Raw genomic sequence first — 7,141 nt, 5'->3', positions numbered from 1 at the left:
CTCCCCTTCCCTTTCCCTGCGCCCCCTCCCCTATCCCCTTCACCACTCCCTGCGGCTCTACCCCTCCCCCCTTTGCCATCATTTCCTTCGTATTCCCCTTCCCTTGCCTCTACTACCTCTTCCTCCTCCTCCTGCGGCTTGCTCCTCCTCTTGTTGCTGCCGCCACTCTTGATTGATTAGTTATGGCTCTTAATTTTTGTAAAGATACTTTTTTATTTGATTGTATTTTTTTTATCAATTTTTTTAACTTATTAGGCTGATATGTGTTTATATATATGATGATAATGATATTGATTATTGTTGGGAGTGCTGTTAGTGGTTTCATAAAGCTTTAAGTTGTTGCATGTGATCATTAATTTGGTTTAAAATTATCAATTTTTTCTATTAAATTTTTTTAAAAGTCTTGGGTGGTCTAATTTTTAGGGGAAATTCTGCTGAAATTTTTTAAAATTTATTTTTTCCCCTAAATTGTTTAAATTTAATTGTTATTGATGTTGATTGTTGTTGGAAGTGCTGTTAGTGGCTTCATAAACCCTTAGGTTGTTGCATGTGATCATTAATTTGGTTTAAAATTATCAATTTTCTCTATTAAAATCTTCTAAAAGTCTTTGGGATCCAATTTTTAGGGGAGACACTACCAAAATTTTTTAAAATTCATTCTTTCCCCTTAAATTTAGTTTTCAAGAAGCCCTCATTAGGTTGTTTACATGTGGTAATCTATTTAGAAATTTAGATTTTTGAAATAGTTTCAAGGTAATAACATTAGTTATATTCTTTAAGAGTTGACATATAGATCATAGTTAGATAAATGCTAGACGAACAAGTAATGAGTATGATAATGAGGTAAAGGAATTTTTAGAATTTGCTAAGAAAAATACTGTTGACAATAGTGCAAGGTTCTATTGTCCTTGTGTTCATTGCTTGAATAAGAGGAGATTAGGTGTTACCAAAATAAGAGAGCACTTGATTTGTGATGGGATTTGCAAGAATTATACGGTATGGATTTGGTGTGGTGAATGATTGAAAAATTATAGTAACACATCTCAATATATGGAAATTGATAATCTGGATGATGAAATAGATATAAATGAAGATTAGTTAGAGGACATGATCCGTAATGTTGGGGAAGAAGCTTTTAAATGAGCACATATGTATGATAACTTGTGTACTAACGCGAAGAAGCCTCTATACCCGGGGTGTACTGATTTTAGTTTGTTATCTAGGGTGTCAAAACTGGTTGCCTTAAAAGCAAGAGCTGGGTAAAGTGACCAAAGTTTTACTTAGTTGCTAGAGTTACTTCAAATAATGTTGCCAAAAGGCAATGTACTACCAAATCGTTATTATGATGCCAAGAAGATCTTATGCCCAATAGGTATGAAGTATAAAAAAATACATGCATGCCCTAATGATTGTGTGTTGTACAGAAAAGAGCTTGAAGGGGAGGATAAGTGTCCTGTAAAGGTCTTTTGGTATCTTCCAATTATACTAAGGTTCAAACGCTTGTTTGCAAATACTAATGATGCGAAGAACTTGATATGGCATGCAAATGAAAGGATATCTGATGGAAAACTTCGACATCCAGCTGATTTTCCTCAATGGAAGAGAATTGATCAATTGTTTCTTGAATTTGGCAATGAGCCAAAAAACCTGAGGCTCAGACTTTCTACTGATGGAATGAATCCTTATGGTAGTCTCAATAGTATTCATAGTTCATGGCCTATTCTTTTGGTGATTTACAACCTATCACCTTGGCTGTGCATAAAATAGAAGTATATGATGCTATCTATGTTGATTTCAAGACCAAAACAACCTAAAAATGATATTGATATTTACCTAAGACCTCTAATTAAAGATTTGAAAATGTTGTGGGAGGTAGGTGTAGAAGTGTTTGATGTGAATCAGAAGGAAAATTTTAAGTTACATTTTATGATCTTTTGTTCTATAAATGATATTCCTGCATATGGGAATTTATTTGGCTATAGTGTGAAAGGTCATAAAGCTTGTCCAATTTGTGAAGAAAGCACAAACTATCACCAACTTCAACATGGAAGGAAGACAGTCTACCTTGGCCATTGAAGGTTTCTTAGATGAGATCACCTTTATCGTAAATTGAAGAAAGCTTTTCATGGTCACTAAGAGCACAATCATGCTCTGGATGCTTTGACTGGGGATCAAGTGTTTGAATGAGTGAAAGACATTAATATTGTCTTTGGTAAGACTAAAAAGAACATTGGTGCAAAAAACATATGGAAAAAAAGGTCTATTTTTTTTTACCTTCCATATTGGCACAATCTTAAAGTGAGGCGCTATATTGATGTTATACATGTGGAGAAAAACATGTATGATAGTATAATTGGAATGCTTTTGAACATACCAGGTAAGACTAAGAACGGTGTGAACGTAAGATTGGATTTGAAAGAAATGAGAATACAAGAGGATTTACACCTGAGACTAGAAGGTAAGTGAACTTATTGTCCCCCAGCCTCTTATACATTGTGCAAGTCCGAGAAAAATTTTTTTTCTAAGTGTTTACATAGAATTAAAGTTCCTTCAAGGTATTCTTCAAATATTAGGAAGCTTGTGTCTGTGAAAGAGTTGAAACTGGTAAGCTTAAAGTCTCATGATTGCCATGTCTTGATGCAACAACTATTACCTTTGGCTATTCGAGGTATATTGAAAGAAGATTTAAGACTTACAATAACTAGACTCTGTTTCTTTTTCAATGCTTTATGTAGTAAAGTTATTGATCCCTGTAAACTAGGAGAGTTAGAGCAAGAAGCTTGTATGATTTTGTGCCAACTTGAGATGCAATTTCTTCCTACATTTTTTGACATTATGTTTCACCTAATAGTGCATCTAGTGAGGGAGGTAAAATTGTGTAGCCCTGTTTATTTATGATGGATGTTCCTAGTTGAGAGATACATAAAAATACTAAAAGGGTATGTCAAGAATCCATATTGACCTGAAGCATCGATAGTTGAAAAATATGTTGCCAAAGAAGCCATGGAATTTTGTTAGAATTACTTGTCAAGTACAGAATCAATTGGACTTCCTACATCTCATCATGAGAAGAGGTAATTAGGTCAAGGCACACATAAAGTATCAGTAAAGAGCATGAGTCATGATGAATTACAAGAAGTACATTTATATATTTTGAATAATATTAATGAAGTTAAAGATTACATTTCTTCTCATAAAGAACTTCTAAAGGCAGAAAATTATTGAATGAGAATGACTGAACAAAGGTTGTTGAAAGAGCATAATAAGACTTTTGTAGATTGATTCAAACAGAAAGTTTTGAATGAAAGTAGCATTTCTGATACAGTTAAATGGTTGGCAGGAGGTTTTAAGTTTGATGTTATATGTTGGAGTGTGTACAATGTTAATGGGTATTCTTTCTACACAAAGTCCTTGGATGAAAAGAGTATAGTGCAAAATAGTAGGGTTATGATAGTGGCTAAAGCTGTTCACTTCTCTAACTCAAAAGATAAGAAACCTAAACTAGCAGCAAGGACTTATTTTAGGGTTATTGAAGAGATTTAGGAGGTTGATTATACAAAATTTAGAGTTTCTGTTTTCAAATGCAAATGGGTTGACATCAACAGTGTTCATGATGATAAGTTAGGATTTATAATGGTTGATCTTAAAAAACTAACTTATGGGGATGAGCCATTTATCATGGCAGACCAAGCTAAACAAGTTTTCTATGTGACAGATTCAAAAAATAAAAATTGGTCAATTGCACTGAAAGGAAAAATGGTGATTGATAGTGATAATAATAAAGAATCAAGCTTTGATATTTCTAAAACTCCTACTTTCTCATTAGGGCTACCAATTTTGAATGTAGTAGATGAAATATATGATGAACATGCCACAAGAAGTGATCACTATGAAGGGATATGGGAGAATATCCCTATATGAACTTAGTTTTTAAATTAAAGTATGTTTTCTAAGTTCAATTAAATTTATATTATGTTTTTCTAACTATCTTATATTTTTTTATTTTTCTAATTAATTTAATTTATATGAATTAATAGGAATATGGAGTATCAAAGTGAACATGGTGATAACACTCAAAGCCAGCCTACTATTGGCCAGCCACTTGGTGATGACTCAAGTCAGGCCACCCCTAGTGAGAGCTAGTTTGTGAGGAGAGGTAGATGTGGCACACGATTGAGAGATTTGACATTAAGTAGGAGTGCTGGGCATAGGTTACCAATCCAATTTGATCGGAGATGCAATACGATAGGGGAACACAAGGTCAAGTTTGTTAGTTTTCTTAGCCTCCTATCTCGTACTAAACCCCATATTGTATTTGAGGACTAGTCTGATGTGCCAAAACGTGTGAAGGACCAGATATGGGAAAGTATTCAGGTACATAATTAATTTATGCATGTAGTTATATATCATTGTTAAATTGTTGATTGTCAACTTGTGTTTTAATTGCAACTCATGTACGATGTTTCTTCTAATCAAGATTGTTGACACAGGTTGATTTCCTACTGTGGAATGTGCTGGAGAAATTTCAAGACTGATCTTGCTAGGAGATATATCCATATTGAGGTGCCAAAGGGTCAAGCTCGTCCTAATCCTCTCGACACATACCAATTCCTTGATGAAGATACTTGGCAAGAATTTATCAGGATTCAAACTTTTGAAAAAGCTTTAATCTGTTGATTTCTAATTGATTTAAGTTTTGTTTAGTTTTATTTCAACTATAAAATTTAAAATTCATTTTTTTTAATAGGAAAAATGAGTTAAAGGGTAGGAAATTGTTTGACAGAATTAATGCCCCCACACGCTGTCTCGTGGGGGTTATGTTAGGGCTAATAATATATTGATGGTAGAGAAACAGAAGAAGAGAGAAGCAAAAGCTAAGTTCGATCCTTCCATACTCCTTTCTCCACCATCCCTCGTCTCCCTAGAGGAGAAATGGAGATATAGACAATAATACAAAAAAGGAGGCAAAAAAAGGATATACAAGCGAGATGGCACGCAAGATTACTGAGAGGATTGTAAGTAATATTATTATTTCTTGTCCCTTTAAATTTCTATACAATTATATATAATATTAATTAACATTGTTATTTTTATGTTACGGGATGCTCTTAAGGAGCAACAAGCCCAAGGAAGTTTCATTCTAAAGGGAAAAAATGATATCTTGATGGTTGTAATAGGAAAACCAGAGCATCTGAATCGTGTGAGGGGCGTTGGACATGGTATGGGCATAAGAGACTAGAGAAGAACCTTTACTTTGGGGCACCTTTATGCCCCAAATCAAGAGGTGTAGTGACTAGAGAAGAACTGGAAACAGTGATATTCACTGTGAGACAGCAAACTAAAGAAGAGTTTGAAGCTTTATTCGAGGCCCAGCTTTTACAAATGAAGGAGGAGATGATGAGCATGATAAGCTCACGACAAGAGACGCCTACTAAACCAATTCATATGTCTCTTGGTTTTCATAGCACAAAAGGGAGTAATGTTTTTGAGCGTGTGTCAGAGGGTCCTTCTGGTGACAATATTAGTGAACCATACGAGATGTTTCTAGAAGATCCTGATAGATGCTTGGTTACTCTTAGTAGCGTTTACAACTTAGGATCAACCATCCATCATAAGCAAATTCAAGATTATCAAGTAAGAGTGGTGGTTGAAGATCTAAAAGAGCCAAACACATTGGTTCCATTCCCTATTGATGAGGTGAAGATTGTAGCAGAAGCTGTTGGCAATTTTATCCTGTGACCTAAGAGACTTGTGAATATGGTTCAACCTGTGGTATGCAATTTTATTATATTGTAGCTTTCCTAAAATTTTTTCTAACTAACTATTTCTTTCTTTCTCATTATGTATAATAGCTTTTCCACCGAATCTCCTAAAACTTCCAGAACCCTCATTAACTCCACACCAACGAATGATCTTAATGGCATGTGATCCATTATTCAAATTCAAAGATTTAAAAATGGATTCAAAGGTTGTGGGTAAGAAAAACATGATAGTGACAGTTGAACGGGAAGATTTGCTTGGACTTTTATTAAATAGTCAACTTACTACACCACACATTGAATTATTTATGATGTAAGTTTGTATTTCTTTAATGAAATTAACTTAATTATCAAGTCTAGTGATCTAACACAATTGCATTGCTGTAGGTGACTTCATCATTTGTGCATCACATCAGGCAAAGGTGATAAGTCTGGATTCCTTTACCCTCATCACATGACAGAGAAAGGAAATACTCCGGAGTTAAGGGCCCAATATCTCCAGCAAAGAATATGTGAAGTCAAGAAACATGTTTTTATGGCTCCATACGTGCACTCATAAGAATCAATTTGTAATTAATAGTTTTTTCAATGTAGATTTACTTTAACTTGTCATATTTTGCAGGGACTATTAGCAGTTGTTTGTTCTTTCAATGAAGAGCAATACTATTGTCTTCTTATGTTCCCTTCATTACAAACTTGGGAAGGAAATGAAGAAGATAATAGACTCGTAAGTGTATTTGTGCAAAAATATTTAATATAATTTACACAAAATATTTTAGTTACTAACTTGGTAATCTTGAACATAGAGCAATGAAAACATATCAAAATATGGTCTTGAAAAAGCACAGACATGAGCTTAAGGATCCTATAGGGATCGAGCCAAAGGTAATGCTATACTTTATGAATATGTTCAATTACTAATATTTTTTATTGATTTCTTATGATATATTCTTATACAGAGCCGTGGATAACCAGTAAAGACAAATTTGTGCAGCCTATACATGATGAGACATATGCTCAACATTATCACATTGGGCATGACTGAATTTACAAAAGAGGTATATATATTTTTAAGAGTTTTATTTTATTATGTTATTTGAGAGTACATAATAAGTCTCCTTTACAAATTATATTTTAGATATTTGACAATTCTGATCCATTCTCCAAAGCTAAAATTGAAGACATTCGCATACTTTGGGCAACTTATTTTGGAGAGAATTTGTGAGTTTTGTAAAAAGTTTTATACAATTTAAGAAGTTTGTTAGTTGTAGATAACTTTTGAAAACATTTATTGACACAATGTTTTGGATAGCTTAATATATAGTTTTTAGATAACTTTGAGTTTTGAATAGTTGTTAATTTAATTTTATGTTGAAAATTGC

The sequence above is a fragment of the Prosopis cineraria genome, unplaced genomic scaffold, assembly GCF_029017545.1.
Source record: "Prosopis cineraria cultivar Desert tree isolate PC_DT_omini unplaced genomic scaffold, ASM2901754v1 PC7, whole genome shotgun sequence".
In the NCBI taxonomy this organism is placed as follows: domain Eukaryota; kingdom Viridiplantae; phylum Streptophyta; class Magnoliopsida; order Fabales; family Fabaceae; genus Prosopis; species Prosopis cineraria.
Note: the sequence above shows the minus strand (reverse complement) of the source record.